A 22,729-nucleotide genomic window follows, 5' to 3' on the forward strand; every position below is an offset into this window, starting at 1 on the left:
TGTTTTTATTGGGGGGACACTTGGCTACAAGATCACTGTGCATCTTAGAGGGTGACAGAAAGTTCATGACAATGTTGGCCTCTTTTCCTCACATGTCTGCATCATTACGGGATGGGGTCGTCACATCTAGCAAATAAAAATACAAGACACCCAGTTAAATTTTTATTTCAGCTAAACAATAAATTTTTAGTATAAGTATGTTCTGTGTGATATGCTCAGTCTCATAAAACCCTATGCTTATGTTAAAATAGTATTCATTATTTATTTGCAATTCAAATTTAACTAGGCATCCTGTATTTTATCTGGCAATCCCACATAGGACAGTTGGCTGTTACAGAAAATGAAATATTCTGGGATTAGTAGCTCCCCAAACTGGTAGATCATGTAAGTCACCTGGGAGAGAGTAAAAATTACCAGGTCCTACCTCCTGAAGATTGTGACCAGAGAGTCTGTTCTGCCGAAGGCTTTGTAGATGATGATAATGATGGTAGTGATGATGATGATGATGATGATGATGATGATGATGATGATGATGAGCCAGTTTGGGGGACCAGTATGCTATGATATTTCTACATGATGCCTAAAATCAAGAACAAGTGGAGAGTTAATTTGTGAACTAAGAGCTAACAAAAGTTGGTCTCACAAGGCTCCACAAAGCCCTATTCATTCACTGAGCCCTATGAGATAGTTCCTGAGTTCCCACAATGAGCAGGTATATGCCTTGAGGAATCAAAATCCAGTAGGAGGAGACCAGAATTTAGAGGACAGACATTTATGGAAGATCTTCTGTGTACCGGCAACCATATTGGTGCTCTGTATCCACTATCTCATTTAATCCTCACAGCAGCTTATTCGTGTAAGTACCATGATCCTACTTCTGCAGATGAGGACACAGAGGCTATGGATGCTTAATGTGCCCAAGATGATGTCATTACTATGTGCCAGAGGGTATGCTCATGCCCAAATGTTCTGTCTCCAAGTATTTGCTCTTCATACAATAAGCTCATATCCAGTTAAGTATCAAATAAGTGGAATAAATTAAGTACAAGATGAGTATCTCGTACTAGATACTGGGTTCAACTATCAGTCTGGCACTTTCTAGCCCTGTAAACTTAAGCAAGGTATTTAACTTCTCTATGTTTCCAAACTTACTACTGCTTTATAATTGCCATGACTGATGCTCAGAGATAATAAAAGAAAATCTTTAAGCTGGGGTATAAAAATATGTACGCATTATTAAAACACAACAGAGATCAAAACAATAAGATCAACAGGAGAGAAGCTTCTTTCTTAACCTGGGCTCAAGGAGACAGGTTCCCTTCCAGTCTTGAGCTCATGGACTGTGTGACTAAGAGCAGCAAAGTCCCCACTTAATCTTTCATTGAAGAAGATGTCCCCAAAAGGAAGGCTGTCTGTGTCTGGAAACCCAGTGGTGGCCCCCAAAGAGTCTCCTATATCTTAGCAATGGTAGAAGAGTTTATGGGAATTAGATACATCTGCACTTGGGGTTTTATGATGCTGAGCATATCAGATTTAAGGTTTGTGGTCTTTAGATAAGTACTTCCTAAAGTCAAACCATTCTTCATGTCCTATATTCTTAGCTTAGCAATTATTTTTCTCATCTGTAAAATGGTACTTTAGGGGTTTCTCTGAGAATTAAATGAGATAATCTATTTTAAATGTTTATTGCAATGCCTGGCATATAGTTAGAGCTCAATAAATGTTAGCTATTATTATAGTAGCTGTTATTATAAGTTATCTTCTACCCTTAAGGGCAGAGACTATACTATTCTTTGTGTAACCAACATTTGCACAGTGCCTAACAAAGAGTAAGTAACAGGTGGGTGAGTTGAAGGAAGAAAGAAAAAATAATAGAGGTAGATAGATAGATGAATGGATTAATGAATGGATGGATGGATGGATGGATGGATAAAGGGACAGATAAATTTAAGAATGGATCTTCTGGAAATAATGACTGGGAAAATCTTCATGGAGAAGATGTGAATAAAGCTAAACTATTAAAGATAAAATATATGACAATTTCATGGCTTAATACTTGAATAATACTTTCATTCTTCTTTTTCTTATTTCTATAGATGAATTAAAGGATACTAGCCTTTTCAGAAAGATACCATTCAAAGGTGTAATTGATGAGCATAATGCCATGCACCCAGTAGATACTCAAAGATATGCTAATTCATTCAAATATATCAGTAATTTACATTTTTATCACTGAGAAAAAATTTTATTGTGACTTACAACATGTTTTAAATCCATAACATTCTTTAGGATAAAATCGTATGAAGCAAGTGGCCAGTAAAGAAAGAGCAGGGCTGGTGTTTTCATTCTGTCCTCGGATTGCCTGGGTTTCGGGGATCAGTGTGATTGCTGCCGTGGCTTCATTTAAAATAGAATAATTGAGCCAGTAAAATTTGAAAAGTATATTTTAATTTGCTCCAGTCTGTGCAAGCTCAAAGAAGAGAGAGAACGAGCAAGAGAATATGATAGGAATAGAAAAGAAGGGCATGAGGAGAAGAAAGGCCAGACTGCAAATCAAGGGCCAGCAGGCAAAGGACATGAAAAAGAACCCAGCAGAATTAAAATAATCCGAAACTAAGAGAAAAAACCAAGAGTTCAGAAAAAGTAAAGAGGATTCCATTAATACTCATTTCAGAAGGCAGTAGAGGGTGGACAACCCTTGAAAGGGAAAGAAGAGGAGAGAGTAAAAATAAAGTGAACAGCTGCACATTCCTCTCTCAAACCCCAGCCGTCACCATAGCCGAGAGCTCTTGACCTTGCCAGGGGAAAGGGCTCCTAAAGGCACAAGCACAAGGCTGACCAGCCCTCAGAGGAGGGAGCTGTGCCCAGGGAGCTTCGAAGGTGACCTGGCCCGCCCGGGTCAGGGACATCACCAATATACTGAGGCGCCTTTGTATATAGAAATAGGTGGCATTCTACACCAAGTGATTTGGAGGGTGCAAGCCCTGCACTCTGAAAAAAGAATTTCTTAACCTGCTGCCTGGCACCTGCAAGTCTGTATTACAGATTCATTTATTTCAGAGTTTCTTCTTATTCTCAGTTAAAATGAAGATCTCCCTAACAAATAGAGATGAAATATTACCAGCCACCCATTCTCATTGTGAATAAATCCAGAAAACATCTTCTGAAGATACAAATGCCAACACCAGCAGGTCTTGCTGCCTGCTCCCATAATTGTGCCAACTTGTGCTTACTGAGTAAGAAATATAGTTCCAAAATAGCTCTATGATAGCTATTTGGTAGCTATTTTGATTAAAAAAAAAAAATGAGTTTGAGAGGTAGACATGAGGTCTCTATTAACACCAAAATAATAATAATAATAATAATAACAATAATAACTAAAATCCCCTGAACTCATCTTCCAAAACTGATTATGTATTAAGAATGACAAGCTATTAATAATTATTAGCACCCAGTGATGAGTAATAAGATCTTTGAGATCATTATAGTCTCTTCACTTTTGTATATGTTTTTAAATATCCACATTAAAAAATGGAACAATAATTATTTGTAAATACTGTATTTCCACTGAATTAATTCCACTGATTTAAAACAAATGACTGAAGAATAAACAATTCAATCTCTCTAATGTTTTACTCCCGTCCCAACACAAAATGCGTAGATGGTTGGAAACACTCAGTCGTTTTTATTTGTAGGGAGAATTTTACTTTTCATTTCAAAGTCTTGACAGCAGGTGGACACTGCCTGAACCTTCATTGCTACTCAAACTTCATTCCTACTCATCTTTTCTCCAAGCCTTTTATAGACATTCTCATTGCCATCCCTTAAAGCCTCACTTCTGGCCTCTTGTTACTAACCCTGCAGTTTCTCAGCCTCCAGCCTTCGCCACTGGCTACTCTCTTAAGATGTTAGAAATCTTTCTTCTGCTTCATGGATTCCCTGATTCTCAATTGCCTCACTCTCCTGCAGAAGGATGCTTCTTTTTTTCTCTTTCCTCATCCTGGGTTCATCCTGTGTAATTAATGCTCTCAGCTGGCTCAGTCTTTGTCACATGATAGATGGCCTTAGTTAACCCTGTGAGTCCTCGCCTTGTTAGAAGCAAAAAGAAAAGGACTAATGTCTTATGTTGGAGACAAGAGGGAGGGGGATGTAGAGAGGGAAGGGGTGTGTGTGGGTGGGAGAAAGAGAGAGAGAGAGAGAGAGAGAGAGAGAGAGAGAGAGAGAGAGAGAGAGAGAGTTTATGCTAGTGTCTAAAAGACATGACTTACAGCCAAACCACATCAAAGCAGATTCCCAAATTAGCACTCATTATTCCTTGGGGCATATAAGGCAAACATATTCATGAAATTTACACTCAACAACAACAAAAAACCCTCTAGTGGGAAAAAAGTTATTTTTGTATTTTATTTGGAGTCTTCTACAAAGAATGACTGATGTAGACTAAATGTGAAAGTCAAACTGTAAAATGAAGACCAAGCACAAAATTTCAACATGTGATCAAGAAGTCTGACTAGCCCTCTGCGAGCAGGTGAAGTCACAAAGGGCTGGTCCAAAAGCCAGGGCCAAGTCTGTCCTGTCTAAAATTTCTGTGACAGCAACACTTGTGTTCACTCCAGTGGGTTGGGGAGCAAGGTGAGCTGCAAATTAAATGAAAGAAGCCAAGTCTATACTCTATAACGACCTCCAAAGTGGCTAGCAGGATAGACTTACTATAGCTGCCCTATAAGAGAGGATCAAAATCCCAAATCTCTCTTAAAGGGAGGAAATAAAATCAATCCTCTTTAACTTTTACTATCTCTATAAATTCTTTCTGAAAATTTTGCACTCACATTATATCTGTGAAATTAATTCATGTTGTTGCATGTATGGTAGTTCATTTTAAATTACTATGTACTATTGTAATTGTAGGAATATGCTACAATTTATTATCTGTTTTACTATTGACATACATTTGGTTATTATGAATAAAACTGCCGCAAGTATTTTTTGTATGTGTATGGGCACGTGTCCATATGTACCCATTCCTGCAGACCATACACCTAGGAGGGCGTCCAAGGTCGTGTGAGTATGCACAAGTCCAACTGTGGGAGACACTGCTTTTAACCATCTAACAAAGTGGTAGACTCTTTTAATGATTATCCTACATAATTCCTTGTCTCCTAGCTTTGAACACCTTCGCATGCCCTTGTATATTCCTCTTCCCTCTAAGATTCTTACCTCAATTTCCTCCTGCCCTCTCTACACTGTGTCCTCTAGTGACCTCACTTATCCTTACACATTTAACTGGCCTTAATATTTATTTAGACACATCCTGACTTCACTTCAAAGCATCAGTCATGTTCTTCCATCTTCTAGCTCAGTGTTTACAATTGGATGTTCTTCAAGTGGTGTAACATGTCTAATCAAACTCCTCTTCCTCTCCTCCAACTCTCATCATTTCTCCCTCCTAATTTTATTGCCCTTGTCCCGGCCAACTGAGCTGTAGCCTTGGCAGTCCAACCCCTAGGAGGAATTTAAATCCTTCTAGTAGCATTGCTAAGACGGATCTCAAAGGGAAATGGAGTTCTCCTGCAAAAGAGTTCCAACTGTTAGTGTATTTCAAATGGTGACCAAACTGAAAAATAGCAGAACATTTTTTTATAGTTCCTATCTCTCACATCATAAGAACACACCACTTAAATGATCATGGCTCAGGAGCCAACCCATTGTCTTCAAATTCTACTTCGAAAGGAGCGTTTTCTCTTTTCAGAAGAGATGTTGGAAAAGGGAAAAGGCTGTTTATATAATATTTAAGAGCATGGCTTTAGAGCAAATAGACCTGGGGTCCTAGTCCTTCTTCTGCTATCTCCTAGCAATGTGACTGAGTAACCACTTCCTTCTCTGAGCCTTGTTTTCCTCATCTACACAATAAAGATAACCATTGCCACCTTACTCATTTAATGTGAAAATTAAATGAGATCAGGAGACTTAGTACAGCATCTGACACATCTATACTCATTAAGGGTGGTTGGTGCAGCTGCTGTTGCCAATTCTCTTAGTGGAGAAACTAGATAAATTGCAACTTGTTCAGTGTCCCAAAGAGGTTGCCACTGAACAAGCAACAATTTTAAAGTTCTAATTTCTTTTACTTTGCTCTCTGAATAGCTCAGAAGGGATGGATAGGCTGTGAAAAATGTTCTCAGTCTGGTCAATTTGAGGTATTTCATTTCACGAATCTGTCTGGAAACTGCCAGCTCATTTCATTGATCAATGGCTATCCCAGTGTTGGAGTTTAAGTTATTACCATCCTAAACTAAAGCTGAATGAGATACTCAGGAGCAAGAAGCTCCGAAAGGCACTAAGGCTCCATCAAAGACGTGGCCGCGCTCCATAATCAAGCTTCAATCTAGTGTAGGAACGATTTGCATTTGTACCCAGACTCTGTTATCTCATGCTAGAATATTCTCCACTGTCTGGTGGATAGTTTTTTGCAGCTGACTCAGATGGTACTTTGTACAGAGCTTTCGTTGCATGCATTTAAAGCTATCTGTTTTGTCTCACCCTCAAAGCACCCCGCCTTTTAAAATATAAGCAAATCCAAGCACACTCTGTATCATTCTGCCCATCAATCAAATATACATCAAGTTCCTGCTATGTGCAGTGCCAGTAATCTCACCACAGGAAAATATAAAGAAAACACATTCTTTAATCTCAAAACTTAAGTAACTACCAATACAGGTTATCACATGCTAATGGAGTGGCTCAGATAAGTAAGTGTCAAGAAGTCACTTACGAGCTCGTGGATCTCAGAAACAATAGTACCCAATCCTCACCCCACCCACTCCCTCTGACACAACAAGAGCAAAACCCTGCACAAAGTAAATGCCTAACAAATGCTAACGAATAAATGCTAACACATGTATTTTTAACATGTTCTTGAGTTGCTATTATTTCTTTCAGAAAATCTTTCCTCTTTTCAAGCAGAACTTTAGATGTTAATTCCTCCCAAGCTAAAGTGATTTATCATATAACTCAGATATATGATTTATCATATAATAGACTTATTACATATCATAAGTTTTGGGGGGTCATAGAATGAGGGTTAGATTCCCAGCCTTATTACCTACCATCCATAAATCCTGGGAAACTTATTTAACCTCTCAGAGTTTCTGTACCTTCATCTGAAAAACAAGAATAAGACATCTCCCACAAAATTGTTGTCTGGATTCGAAATAATGTGAGTAAAGCATGCAATGTGAGTAAAACATTAAATAAATTATCTTCACTACCATTACTCTGTTGAACAAAAGTAGTCCACCTCATTCCAGCTCGCTTCATAATAGATGAGGTTCCCAGCTAAGCCATGCAGGACTCGGAGCTCAGAAGACACCCACAATATTAACAAAGCTCCAAATTCTCTTGGCTCTATCTTGTCTGGCCTCCTGAAGAGGAATAAGATAGAACAAAACAACAGGCATTAAGAAACTGGAAGAAACAACAAATTAAACTTTTCCCAGGCACTCCATAAATTTCTTCTCTCTTAGAAAATTCCTAAAGTTTGCACCTACACTGAGCCTTGAGTTACATTCACTCTCCTCTGGCCTAGAGTTATCCATATAGCCTCTGGTAAATGATTCTATGCAGAACAAAACTTATCTTTAAGAGATTATATTTTCCCATTGTTAATTGTTCCCAAAACCGACTGCACCAAAAATTGATATAACCCATGGAGATAATGGGAGGAATCAAATCTCTCCCATTCATCCACATCTAGTCATCTTCATACCAAGATGTGTCATCTCTATAATTTTCTGATCTTGTGGGGGTCGAAGTGAAGTGATAGGAAAAGTAAAAGTGTGTTACACCGCAAGCCACATGGATTCTACTGGCAGGGGCAGAAATGTGGAGGAATACACGCATAAAATAAGGATTTTTTCTCATTCGAGCATCGAACTAGCTCTTGGGGTTTCTGTTTCAAGGCCAAGCATATAGATGGTCTAGTGAGAGACATAAAGTCCCACATTCTGGAAATGGAACTTGGGCAAAGTTCTGGGAGGCCCAGGGAAAGCAAGGTCAATGCAGCACGGCCAAGGTCCTGATGGACCATGAAGGAGAGGAAGTAGCACTTGCGACCGATTCACACAAAAACGATTGACTTTTAAACCTTCTAATCATTCATGGTCTGAAAATGTGGTGCAACTGACGTCCAGAGCCACCCTGGTCCCACAGCATACCCAGCTGTCCCATGCCAAGCTGACACAGAAATCAAATCAAAAGTGAACCTGAGGTAGTGACACTCTACCCTAACTGTTGACAGATGGAGAATAGAAGCAACATAAATGTTCTCTCTTGTGTCAGCACTATAAAAACGTCGGAATGACCCATGAAAGATGGGGAAGGAGGCTCAGGCAGCCATTAGAAGCCATGCCTTACTCCAGGCAATAACTCATTCATGGTATTATGAAAATGATTTTATTGCAGCGGATAACTTTTTCCCCCCTCTGCAAAAATTATTGCTTATCAGCATCACAGAAATCAAGCTAAAAACTCTCCACCTTTTCTCTCTTCTAATACAATCCCTCCCTCTGGCCAGTAACTTAATAAAATGGAACATTTCATTATTCCGGTTTGCATACCTCTTTTGAAGCTGAAACTGTCATCTCAAGTGAGTGCTCTGAAGTGCCTAGTGTTAAGGTAATTTGATTGCCTCTCCTGTTTGCTCAAACACATCTGAATGCCTGCGGAGCGCTCAGTGTCCAGGCCTCTGGCTGGACTGGATTTGGGAGTTGCAATGGGAAGGGAATCATCCAAAAGTAGTACTTTCCAATTCCTTCAAAGTACAGTTTAGATATGGCTTTTTCATAAGCTATTAACTTTTTGTCAGATGTCTTAAGAGGGGAAAACAAAACCAGGTGCATTGAGAATTCATATATTCACAAAACATTCAGTCCAGTGAGGCCTCTTTGTGTCTTAAGACCCATGCACGATTCCCATTAGTTGGCCTGGGCAATAGGAATAACCAGATTAAAATTATTGCCTCCCACAAAGGAGCCTTCCAAGTAAATCTTCTGTTGTAATCAAACAACAGGGCCTCTGTGGATGAAAACACCCCATTGAAATTCTCAGTTAATACTTTTATGTGGAGTGTGAGATCTTGGTAGTTATGCAGAATCTCAGGCCTCATCCCAGACTTACTGAACCAGAATCTGCATTTTTACCAGATTTCCAAGTCATTTGCAAGCATAACAAATTTTGAGAAGCACTAGTTTATACCATGGAAGGAGTATTTATTGACCTACTCTGGCTGTCCAGTTTATTCAGCTAGTAACCAGTTAATATTCTCTGGATAAAACACTGTGTTGCAAACTGCTGCAGTCATGACAACCAATAAGGTGTGGTCCCTGCCTTTGAAGAGCTCAGATCCTGGGTTGGTGTCGACAGGGCATTAAGCAGCTTCCTAAAGGGCCCTCACAAACCTCAAGACTTGAAGTGGAAAGTATCGGACTCTCCGTGTATGGTATCGTCCTCTTTTAGGGCAACCAGACCCTGTCTGGAGCCTTTCCACAAGCTTGTCTAATTAAACGCAGCAGCCTGAGCAAGCCTAGTGCTGATTCTTGCTCTTCTGCCTTGAAAGAGCCTTGATCATTGCACCTTCCAGAAGTTCAGCCCTCTGCAAGCTTCTCTAAAACACTCCTACCACACCAACATTAGTTGTTAGCAAAATGAGATCTTTTAATATAGCACAGGTCCCATTTATGCTTTGTGGTAGAGACGTTTAGAACTCACTGTCTATGTGTTCCCTCACATTTTTCGCCTCAGGGGCAGTTAGAAGGAGCACTGTGACTATGGTCCACAAATTGCAAGCAGAAGTGATGTATGTCACTTCTGGGATGAAGCATTTAAGAGCTGGAATGGGAAGCACTTCCCATGCTTTATGACCAAAATGGAAGACGCATGTACTAGATGGCATAGCAACAGATGCAAGCAACCTAGATCACATGAGAAGGAGCTTCCTGGAGAGTGAAAAGATCCACTGATGGAGTCTGAATATGAAAGACATAAGCCTGAGATTTGGGGATTGTTTGTTATCACATCGAAACCTAACCTACCCTGACTCATATATCTTTGCACGACTTTCTTTTTCCCCCTTTTTAATCTACACACACACACGCGCGCGCACGCGCGCGCGTTTCTACCCCTGACCTATGGATATCACCATTTCCCCTTAAGAACTGGATCTCTGGAGGCAGGGCATCTCCTCCCAGGCACTCACGTGTTCACCTAGGGCCTGGCGCACCTGAGGTATGGTCTGTAGCTCCACCTGGGGTGCAAACCAAGGACCTTCTGCGTGTAAAGCAGACATGCTAACCACTACACTATGGAGCCACCCCCTTTGTACAACTTTTTTCCACACGAGGTTCACATCAGGTTCCAACTTTATCATTGGCTAAAATGTGGCAAGAAGTGATTCAGCATAGCAAGGACTTTTCCTCATGTTCTTTCAGGTAAGTTTATTTATTCAGTTTTTCTTAAAACAATGATAGGAAGTAGAATGAGATTTGCCTTAATTGTAGGATGGTTTGTACTATTATTGATTTTCCATTTAATTACTCCCCAGTCCCATTCTCAAAGTTGAGAAGGTTGTTGGCTGTTGGACATGGTATATGAATGCGGTCCCTACTAGGGTCAATGATCAGATCTGACGTAGCAAATGAAAGTAATCACTTGAACAGGTCAGTGGCCACATATAGGGGGACAGTGGCTTTCTAACCTGAGCTACAGGCTGCCTGCTCCACTGGAGACAATGCTCTGGTCAGTGTTTTTCCCATCAGCTGTATAGACAGTCCACTAGAGAGGCAGGCTTCTCTTTTCCTAGAGGTAACGACTCACCCTAGGTTTTCTGTTTTTTCAATTAAATTGATCTAACCTTGATAAGAATAGCAAGTTAAATAATTATTTAATGTTGCAGGAATCTGCATGAGCCCATGTTGTGACTTCAAATAACATGTAAATAATATTTAAACCGTCTGTTCCAGAATCATACTATCTGCCTGCCAAAATTCTTTTTAGAAGGAATGAGCTTTTCATGTTCCCCTTTTCACTAGCATTTAAAATGAGGGGAGGGGAGAAGGATGTCATGCCCACAGGTGATAGTTGAATAAAATCACAGGGTATTAGCAATATGGCTTAAAGTGCCAAGAATCCAGGGTCATTCTGATTTAGGATTGAAATTCTGCCCTAAAGTTAGCCTGTTGTGTATGGTTATGGGAAAACCTCATGTTGCTTAGTAGGTCAGAATGCCCATTGCTGGGAAGATCTTTCAGATAAGGGACCATTTGAGTTAGAACACCTGGGCAAGGTTACATGGTATGAGCAAAAGGAAATTCTGCTTACCCTACTGGTGACTCTTCAGGAGTCAGGCTCTGAAGATATGTTTCTGTTGTTTGCCTCTTTGTTGTCCTGCCTTGAAAATCAGCCAATAGAAAAATAAAAATAAAGCCATAGAAGTGAAGAGGAAAAGAAAGAAATATTTAGTTATAGAAAATGTGAGCGAAGACAAATCTTAAAGAGACAGAAACAGAAAAAAAAGAGAAGAGACTGAAGGAGAAAGACAAAAGGAAAAGAGAAAAAAGTTCAAGAAAAGAAAAATACAGGGAGAGGCTGAAGGAAAAGAGATTATATATACTCTCCAAATACACTGCCTGTGGGCAGAGATTGTGTTTTCTATTTTGTACATCCCCCACGCCTTAAAACCTAGCGCAGTGCTAAAGACCCAGCTGGCCCTTGACTGACAGACAATATAAATTGAAATAGTGATCTTCAGTCTATTATTGGTTCATGGTACCACACACTGGCCTAGCTGAGGCTGGCAAATTTTGGATTAAATCATGAGTTTCACAACTAACACTGAGCAAAGAATCCCACAGAAGAAATGCAATGCTAAATGGAACCCATCGACCAGTTACACAGACCTTAGGGCTTCCCTGGAGTCCTTTGCTTCTATAAGGACCTGCATGATGCAAAAGAGAAGAAGAAAAAGAAAAAAGGAGAACTGCTACCTTCCCGACAACTAGATATGACTCTACAAATGGAAATACACAAGACTAAATGTAAGCAGAAAATAAAACCATCGCATACCTCTACCCAGGGATAGTCTAGAGTCAGCGTTGGCCTTCTCAGCTGTTACTTCAATGTAACGCAGAATGATGACTGGTGTCACTCTGCCCTTTAAAATCTGCTTACAACGGGCTTGGACCGGCATTACACATCCTGTGAAAGTCCATGTGGGTGCCCAGAAGCTATTCATCTCGAGGTCGTCCCTGGGTAAATGCTCCTTTTCAGTTTACATCAACCCAGATGTGGGACACAGCTTCTTTCCCTGGATGAATACAAACCTACATGACACATAGAGCCACACTGTCCAGTGAAGTATGTGTGGCACACTTTATTTACCGACGAGTTCACGTAGAAGGATGGCATTAGGAAAGGCAAGCACCAACAACGTAATGACAAATGCAGTACACATTATCAATTCTATGTTCAAAACTGTCAGACTCTCTATCCTGCTGTTCTTCTGCTCCTTTTTCCTACTTCCATTCCCTCTTGGCCTCAAGACAACAAATTCTCCCATTTTCTTAAGCACTCCCCCTCCTCCCCCTCCTTCCAGAAACTTCCTTGAAACTTCTTTTCACCACCAAATGACCCACCGCATTGTTTCATGAAGCAAAGCCAGTTCTTTCCTGGAGAGATAAATAAGTTCACTAAGCATTGTGTATTCTAACAAACTGATCTTTAGCAGTCAACTGTTCATTAAGTCTCCTATCTGTGAGAATGTTTATATCTATGTCTATGTCGATATCTTTATCTGTATCTGTATCTATAATTATGTCTTTATCATAAATTTCCCTGCCAACAAAATTCGAACCAGAAGGAAACACTGTGCCTGGAGGTTCAGGAGAGATGAAAAAAAAAGGAAGAGAAGGAAGGGAAGGGGAGGAGGAAGAGCCACCGCCACCAAAGAGAAGATGAAGAACCCCAAAGATCAATTTGCCTCTTTCACAGTCTCACAAGGGCCAGTCTGAATACGGTCCCTGCTGAATCCAGCAGAAGCCCCTTGGCCCAGTCAACCCGTCCTTGGCAGCTATCCCTGAGCCATCCCTCCCTGCAAACCAGGTGGATCAGGCAGCTCCAGGACAGGAAGCCCCATGTAGGCCTCCTCCCTAGCTCTGCCAACCTAACAGGCTTCCCTCTGCCTGTCTGGGGACTCAGGCAGACAACCAAGTGCTTCAGGAGAGGAAACAATTAGGGAGAGGGTCGCCCCTCCCTCTCGGCCGCAGGCTGCCCAGCCAGCATGATTAGCATAATTACAATATGTTCATCCAGCACCAGGATGAAAACTTGTGCAGAGGGAAGAGTGTTAACACACAAAAGCCAGCCAAACAACAATCGGGCTTTGTATTCAGCTAAACAGTTCCTCTTTTAGAGCTTTCCTGGGGTACTCCCAGGAAACCCCAAGCTCCAAGACTGAAGGCAGCAGCAGAAACAGTCCCTGCCTGAAAGCAGGAGGCTAAGTCCCATCCTCCCAGTAGTAGCATTTGCCATTGTAAAGTGAAAGGTAACATCTCTAGACCTTTCCAATGGACTTCAAGGAAATACTCTTTACCCCTTGAATGACTCTTTTTAATTGACCTCCAGGGAGTCCCAGCCTTTCTGGAATTCAATTTCCTCACCACCAAAGAAGGGAAAATAATTGTGCTTATTGTGAGAAATAATCAGATAACAGCGAGGAAACTTCTAAATAGCAAAAATGATAAATAAATAGCAGGTAGCAGTGATAGTCTAGAAAATATTTGTCTGGGTTTGAAAGAAGTCATCAAATATCTAAAGGCATGTTCTTGCCCCAGAGTTAGTGATTTTCAGCATCTCCCTCCCCAAACCCCATCACCATAGTAAGCACAGAAATACAGTACTAATAGCTTTATTCAGGTTCTCTAGGGCATGTTCCCCAATCTTTTTCTTGTCACAGCACACATAGAAAATGGTATTGGTAATAACCCCTAGGGCAAATAGTTGCTCATGGCAACCCAGTTCCCATCCTGCCACCCCTAAGGGCTGATGGGATCAATAATTCCACATCTACCCAACACACCCATGAGGCACTAATGTGTTCTGGGAAACTGCTCTGCATCACCAGTTTTCTTCTGGTGGGTGTGTAGTTGGCTGGTTATTTTGCTTTGTTTTTTAACAGACAGAGCTCCCTGTGATTCTGGAGCCCATGGTGGTCTGAAGCAATTGCTCTCAATCTTGACTATACACTAGAATCACTAAGGAAATGTTTAATAAACACCAACACCTGGGCATAACTCCAAGAAATTCTGATCTAATTGGTCTGGGGTGGGGCCTGGGCATTAGGTGAGCATGATGTGCAGCCAAGGTTGAGAACCATTCTCTAAAGTAGCACTTTCAAGCTTTAAAATTCCAATCAAATCACCTGAGGACCCGGTTTCCATGCAGATTCTGATTCAGCAGATCTGGGAAGTAGGCCTGAGATCCTGCATCTCTAGTCATCTCCCAGATGATGTTGATGCTGTGGTCCACAAACCACACATTGAGTAGCACGTCTCTAAAGAAGTAGGTCTCAGATTCAAGCATGACTCCCAACCACCTGGAAGGCCTTGCTAAAACAGACTGCCCTCAGAGTTTCTAATTCAGTCTAGTGTGGGGCCTGATCATTTCCATTTCTAACACCTTTCCAGATGAAGACGATGATGCTGGTCTAGAGATCACATTTTTTAAATCACTGGCCTAAAGTATCAGTGAGGAAGCCCTTATTTGGGAAGAAATGAGCCCTACCTAGCAGATCAGATAAATTCTGGTGATGCAAACTTTTGAATTCCCCAGAAAGAAAGCCAGAATGAACCCTATTCTAAAATGATGGACGAACTTCTGAAGTGGTCCAACCTGAGAGCCTCTGATAACTGCCAGGAAGGGCCTGGATGCAGCCCTCTCATCTAAGGCAGCTTCCTCTCTCGCTGTGCTGGGAGGGCCCAGAGGACCTCTGCAGGCACTCGGTTTCTCATCATACTTTGATCTCCCTGGTGATTCAGGCCACTGGCTCTCAACAAAGTCTCCATCCTTTAGCTGAGATGTGAAAGAGACTTAGCCTACCATCTGAGCACAGAGCATCCCACTCCATCCCACCACCTAGAAGTCACTTGCACCATGAGTCTCACCTCCTTGCATATTCCCATGAGTTCCAATAGGAAAGAAAAGAATGGAGCCAGGGCAGGTTAAGAAAAGAAAGTCTGGAAAAACAATGCACCCAAAGGTCCTTGGAAATGGAGCTCAGTAACTCTCAGTTTGCCAGCCCTCATTTAATGGGCTGCCTGTAATTGACCATAACGACAGCACCCAAGCCAGTTTTCATCATTGGATCTGGACAGCTCCCAGGTAACAAGTTCCAACTAGGAGGGCTCGATCACTATCAAGCCAGAATGAGGGAGGCGTTCAGCTAGGTAAAGCTGCCGGCTGGCAGCGGTGTGTGTGTCATCCATGTGAGTGATTTCCAGCTCCCTAATGCCCCAGAAGGAAAGTCTGTTAACACCGCAACCAGAGAGCCAGGACAGACGAGGAGCACTGGGGCTTCATCACATGATAATCATTCGATAGGACGTCCTGGCCAGCCCTGGGGGCAAACTCACCAGGATTAGCGCTGTTCTGTGTTTGCTGGCAGCCTTGATGTGCATCACAGGACCGACTGACAGCAAGAATTCGGTTGTGTGAATAACTACAGAGTAATTAACCAGGGTCAAGGCAGGGTCTGGTTTCAGAGAAACCACATTCCAGACCCCCAGGAGCTGGGTCCAGTTTCCTTATTCCTTGTGGCCGTGGCAGTCAGCTGATCCTCTGTACCGAGTGCCTTTCAGCTGTGGGTGCCAGGCTACTGTACGGCCCTTACCATTCCTCTCAGTGAACTTTCAAGTCTGTAATCACAAAGCAAAAGTTCCCAACAACCTACAAGAAGGACATGACCTGGTATTTTGGACAGACCTAGGATGACTTCAGCCACATGGATATTTATTCAAATAGTGGCTCCAATACCTTACTAGATTTTATCTGTGGGTGAATAGTCTAACCATTCTGGAGCTCAGTTTTCTCATCTGTAAAGTTGTAACAAAAATACCTACTGGTGATATTGTATGAATTAAAGAAAAATATGTGTAAATCACCTGATACATAATGGAAATTTTACATTGTTATCATTATTACTGTGATTATAGCTTTCAGCTACTTTAATAGTGTTACTATTTTTAGTTCCGATATCTTACCCTCACTCCCACCAAGGCTCTATTATGTTCTTGAACACAGCAGTGGAGGGGATTAGTCTGCTGGACAAGACCTGTAGACACAAACGGTAAGTTCTGAAGGGAAATATAGATTTTAACGTAGAAATTTAGAATTTGGTGACTTAAATTTTCAGTTCTATTACCAGCGGTTATTGAGTCCCTCTCTGTTTAAGTGGATTTTGGAGTTTAAAGGAACACCTGTCAACCAAACTGCCTCAATCGGGAGTCCAAATGCAGAGAACTCTTTTTAGCCCCCAAATTAGTAACAGTAAGAAAGGGGCTCACCTAAGTGCGAGAGGGATTCACTGTCTTCTAGTCATTCTGAACTTCTCTGGCAGAAGAACCTTGGGCTTGAAACAACTTGACTACTTGATAAATCTGGCCAGGTCTGACAGGATTCACTAGAACCCATTCATACCCTCTCACAGCTGAGTGAGGAGCTTTGAGGGGGTATGAATGATCAGCTCCTAAGAACTCAGGGAACAACTCACAGATATGACTGAGCTAGAGAAAATTACATGGCTGAACATCCAGGGTCACATACAGATGTGGTTCAAGTTCTATAGGTGGAAAGTTTTGACCAGAAGTGCATCCCCATGGGACATGATGAAATGGAGTTTGGAAATCATTTTCAGATGATTGTGCTCAGAGTGAAGTGGTGTAGTATGAAAAGAGTGTTGAGAGAGAAAAACCAAGAAGAGAGACCAATAGGAGGTAACTGCGAAGGGAAAACACCCCCAAAGGTAGTGGTCCCCAACCTTTTTGGCACCAGGGAGCGGAACTATGAGAATCTAATCCCCAATGATCTGAGGTGGAGCTGAGGCCATGATACTAGCTCTGGGGAGCGGCTGCAGATACAGATGAAACTTCCCTAGCCCACCACTCACCTCCTGCCGCGTGGCCCAGTTCCTAACAGGCCACAGACCAATATCACTCTGCGGCCTGGGGTTAGGGACCCCTCCTGCCCTAGAGACCCCTGCCCTAGACCTAGAGTAAATCCCCGAGCACATGAACATTTTGGAATAATACTTTTAATAGTTGGAATGCCTTGGCAGTGATGAAATGGAGTGGACAAAGATGGGTGTGAGAGGCTCAGGACACAAAGAAGTTATTTAAAAATGGGATCTAGTAGATACTGGGATATCGAGCCCTGAATTCTTTCCAAAGAGCCTTCAGTCCACAGGATGACCCAGTGAGGTACAGCCGAACTTTGCTCACGTGGTTCCTATATTATGTGGGCATCTCTTAGAAAGATAAGCTCTTTAGTGTTACCAGAATTAGCAACTAAATTACGTATAATTTTTATTCTCTGTTTATCTGAGATTCAGATTTAACTGGCTGTTCCGTATTTCACCTGACAATCTGAGAAACTCTCCTCCACAATTTGAGAGTCAATTTTATTCTATCAAAGAGTCTTTTTTTCAAGTCATGGGTAAATCTGTACTCTTCCTAAAGTCTTCAAGATAAGTAAGAAGGATCGACCATCAGCATCTGTATTAATGTTCCTCCTTCATTCAGAACTGAACGCCTAGGGCCCTAGGACTGGACAATTCAGTTTTCTTGGCCATTCATCGGTTTCCCCTCAGCATCTAGTTATTGGAAAAATATTTTCATAGGTGGAATGATATTTACAGGTCATTATCCTCTTCTAACATCACAGCCAATGAAAGTCCCCATATTGCTAAAGCACTAGGTAGGACAAATAGAAAGCAATGGGGAAAAGGCAATGTCATAGCCAATCATATGTCTCTTCCTCTTGTCCCTTGCTGTGCCAAAAGAACCTGTATGGCTGGCAGCAAGGCTGCTTAACCTGGGCAGGAAAAGGGAGGCTAGACTCCAGCCAAGCCAGAGATTTATGGGCATTTTGGGAACTCTGGTGCCATTTGAACATTGAAATTGTCACTGAAAACAAGATTTTTTAAAAATGTCTTGCCATTTATCTACTGCTCTCGCTTCCCAGGAAAAGTAAATCTCCCACTTCCTTGCATGCCAATTTAGGGTTTGTAGAATGTTCACTGTACATGAAACCATCGATAACCAGCTCCCCTGTGACCCCACAGATTCTGAAACCAGTATTTGTGCTCCTTGTGCATGCACTCACAGACATACACATGAACCACACAATCATCCAGGCTTCTGGATTTTTCTATCACATGTGGAGGACTCTCTGACTGAAACATGAATAGCCACAGAAGACAAGGAAATGTAGCATGTCCTCCTTTCCTGAGTGATTTCTATGCACTCTCGTCTTCACTGCAGCACTCTCTCAGTCTTCCCCAGGACAGGCCCCATTCCCTCCTACTTGACCTTACCATCATTCGATAGTGTCAACATCCTCCTCCCTGAAATGCATCTTTCCTGAGCTTCCACTGTGGTCTCTGAATTCTTTCTCACACATCTCTTCTCTTGCTCTGCATGCCTCTTATCATAGCTCTTCCAAAATATCCGAAAATCAAAAACTTTCCTAGATGCAAACTAGATGCAAAATAAGATGAAAGAAAAAAAAAAAAAAGCCCTAACAACAAAAACAATTTAAATTATCTAACAATGAACTTAAGAAATGTGCAAGCCTATATGGAAAAAACTTGAAAATAATTGAATAAGAAAAAACATTTGAGTACATAAAATAACCTTGTTCTTAAACCAGAAGACTCAGTATTACAAGAATGTTAGTTCTGATGTATCTAGTAACTCAATTCAATTCTAAATAGTTATTTATTCAGTTAGATAGAATAATATGAAAATGAACCTGGAAAAATAAACGTGAGAAAATGCTACATAAGAGGGGTAGTTGAGGATAACTTAGTCTTACCAGATATTAAAATGTATTGCAAACCTAGTTATTAAAACAGTATAATATTAATGATTGAATAGGCAGGCAGGTGACTGGAAGAAAATAAAAATCCAGAAACAAATTTAAAGTTATATGAGAACTCAGTGTATGATAAAAAGGGTATTCCAAATTATAAGAAATTACTAGAAAAAAACAATAGGAACAAAGAACACAAATATGCAGTTTGAACAGAAAGGTCACAAATAGCCAATAAATATATGAAAAGATACTCAACTCCTCTTCTATTAAATTAAATGCAGATTAAAACAATGAGATACCATTTTTAATCTCCCAAAATAAGCAATTTAAAACTTTGAAAATGCACTATTTATAAGGCAACAAGGAAAAACCACACTCACACTTTTTGTGGTTAAACATATAAATTAATACGATAATTTTGAAGGACAATTTGGTAATGTCTATCAAAATTTTCAACGTATTTTATCACAGACCTAGAAATTCCATGTCTAAGAATTTGTCCTATGAATTAACAGCACTTAACACCATTAAGAAAATGTTCATTTAAGAAAGCCTGCTGGAACGTATCACAGCACAATGAAGTGCTAATACAACCTAAATGTCTATCATTTAGAGGTTAGGGAAATTACGGTGTCATACTATGGAGTACCACATAACTGACATTAAGCATGAGTGATTCTAAATACACAGACATGGAAAGATGCCAAAAATATATTGCAATGTGTAAAACACAAGTAACCGAGCAATTTGAACAATATGGCACCACTTGTGTACAATATTAAATGTGTACACATATATCCTTATATATGTAGAGAAAAAATGTTGATCTATATACACAAGAAACCATCCCAGGAGCTCTGGAAAATGGGACACAGGGTGCTAGAAGGGAAATTTTGCTTTATAACTTCTATACAAATTTAATTTTTGCTTTTTTGACTATAAATACGTAGTACACTTTTGATTAAAAGAAAAATAGCATCATTCTAACTAAGTAGATATTCCCTAAGGTTCTGACCACAGATGTTAAGTTGACTTGGGAGTACAACTTAACCCAACACCAGTGCTATCAAATTGATGACAAAAATGCAGAACTTTGCCATCCTTGAGTGGAAAGGACCTTAGATACCATCTAATTAAATTCTTAACTTTACACATAAGGAATCTGAGGTCCCACAGCAAGTTCAAGCAGAGTGAATACTAGAAAATCCTCCCCAATTCTGTCCTTATTTCAGGTCTTTAATGGCACCCCATCCCCCAGATCTCCCAGAGTAGAACATGGTAAGATCTGTGCTTCTCACAATGGAATATACAGAAGTCAAATGATAATTTACACCTGAAAATTAGATAATTGTATTAACCAATGTTACCCCAATAAACTCAATAAAAAAAAAAAAAAAAAGATCTCTGCTTCTGGGCTCCCCGTGGCGGCCACTAGCTCCAGCCAAGCCAGTGTCTCTTCCCAAATGTCCCTACTTCACAACAGTAGTTTTGAAGTAGCAGATATTTCTTTTTCCAGTGCTTTATACCTCTTTGCCTGTGCTCCTGTAGTTTCTCGCATCTCAAGTATTCTCTACTTTGCACCTTAGAATCACCTGGGGAGACTTAAAAGTTCCCTGAGACCAGGTCACACTCAGTCAGAATCTTTGGGGGTGGGAGGCAGACCCAGGAGTTTTGTAAGCTATTTGGGTGATTCCAGTGTGTAGCCAAGGCTCCAGTATCTCTCTCCACTCTCCTTCTTTGCCAGGAAATGCATCTTAGTCTTTAAAGACCCTCTCTAGAAATACTCCCTGATCTGACCTTGACCCCCATTTGCCCTGTACGTATCTGTGCCATTGTCCTTTCCACAGGGAACTGAAAATAACTTTTCTTGCTCCTGGGGGACTGTAGTAATATCTTACTCTTCTTGTCTGTAATAATATCTTGCAATAATATCTTCTTGTCTGTGGTAATCTATTAATTTTCATGTTTGTAAGCTCCTGGGGGACAGCAGTAATGTCTTATTCTGTTGGTGTTTATCACAGATGCTATCACATAGTAAATGCCCAATAAACATTTTCAGAACTGAACTCCCTCCTTGACATCCTCCATGAAAGCAATTCATCTTCATGTGGTCTCTCATATCACTGCCTTCCTTTCCAAATCCACTGCCACTTCATCATCCTCATCTCTACCCGAACTATGACCATAACCTTCTGATTAGGCTTTCTTTCTCCACTCTTTCTCTTCTCCTTTCAGTCTTTCCTGCCATCTTTCTATGTCCTACAGATCATATCGATTCTGCTAAAACTTATACAGAATCAACTCCAAGTTCATCAACACATGTTCCAAACTGGCCAAAACTTTTTTTCTTTCAGCCAAATTATCTGCACCTTGGAAATTAGAGAAGAATATTACTGCATGCCTTTTCAAAGTTATCGTAGAGAGTTGTGAAAAAGCCTACTTTAGGGCTATCTAACCGGCGGGAGAAATACAAAATTTGCTTGACTTACTATTTAACATTGAATCTGGCCCAGATTCTCTAAAGTTGAGTGAATGTGTATAAAATTGGCAAGCTACAAATAATTTTTGTCCAGTATAATTGCTAATGAATTATGTCTGGTAGGAAAAATAGCTTCACAGGTTATGGCTTCATTGCCCGCTAGAATATTAACCAGATTCGTATCTAACCGTGCAGTCTTCTTTCGGCATTTCTTCTTTTATTGATTATAAATACTCTGGTCTCTCAAATTCTTCTATGAACCAGTTTACTACTCTGCTGGTTCTCTAATTAATGAGATAAATAAATCTTTGACACAGGCTCATCATACATTTGTACAAGAATTGATTTCGAAACTTTTTTTAAAATTTCACTTTGGCATCTCATACCAAAACTCAACCGCACTGCGTACTTGTCAGTGCAGCTTCATGCCTAGAAGCCTTTGTTCTCGTCATTCACACTAACTAAAATTTCTCATCTCGACCCCACATCTTTCAAAATCTTTGTTCACAACGCTCCTCTCTGTGAAGGCCTTCCTGATCTCTTAATCTAATTTATTCCGTTCTGCTGTGTTCTCATTGCAGTTGGCTCATCTATATTCCTGTTGTGGCAGCTCCTGCTCTGCATTCTACCTACTCAGTTGCATATCTTCCTCCTACCACGGCATCCAGCTCAGTGCCTGACCAATAAATGTTCACTGACTATTTGTTTAATTGGGAATAATCAGTCTTAAGCAACCCACTATTTCAACACTTGGCCTCAGCCAAAATCGAAGCAATCCAATAGATGATGGCTGGGGTGTTTCCAAACTTTTTTTTAAGAAAACCACAGAAGATGATTGAAATTGAACAGGCATTTATTGAGCACCTTCTAGGTGCCAAAAGCAAAGATGAATAAGACATGGAATTAGGTTATCCTCTCAGGAGTCACTGAACTTGCTTTCCAAGCCTTCTGTGCTCTGTTTAAAAAGAAACATTAAATCCTAAATGAGTTACTGAGAGCTGCACGGGCTAAGTTTACCAAGTGTTTTCCTTGGCCTAAGGTGTCTTCCTGAGGTGGAGGCACTAGCAGCCACAAGGGTTCTCAGCCAACTGTGGCTCCCAGCCTCCCTGGGGG

At 40.8% G+C, this 22,729-nt stretch overlaps 1 long non-coding RNA gene across 1 annotated transcript; it reads right to left on the minus strand.

Annotated features, from left to right (window-relative positions):
- Positions 1 to 389: 389 nt before the first annotated feature.
- On the minus strand, positions 390 to 15,730 carry LOC107506919. Its single transcript, XR_004952184.1, has 3 exons — positions 15,681 to 15,730; positions 7,269 to 7,421; positions 390 to 580 (listed from the first exon to the last, which is right to left on the minus strand). It is a non-coding gene; the product is annotated as an uncharacterized LOC107506919 (long non-coding RNA).
- Positions 15,731 to 22,729: the final 6,999 nt, after the last annotated feature.

This window comes from Rousettus aegyptiacus, unplaced genomic scaffold (genome assembly GCF_014176215.1).
Source record: "Rousettus aegyptiacus isolate mRouAeg1 unplaced genomic scaffold, mRouAeg1.p scaffold_m13_p_7, whole genome shotgun sequence".
NCBI lineage: Eukaryota > Metazoa > Chordata > Mammalia > Chiroptera > Pteropodidae > Rousettus > Rousettus aegyptiacus.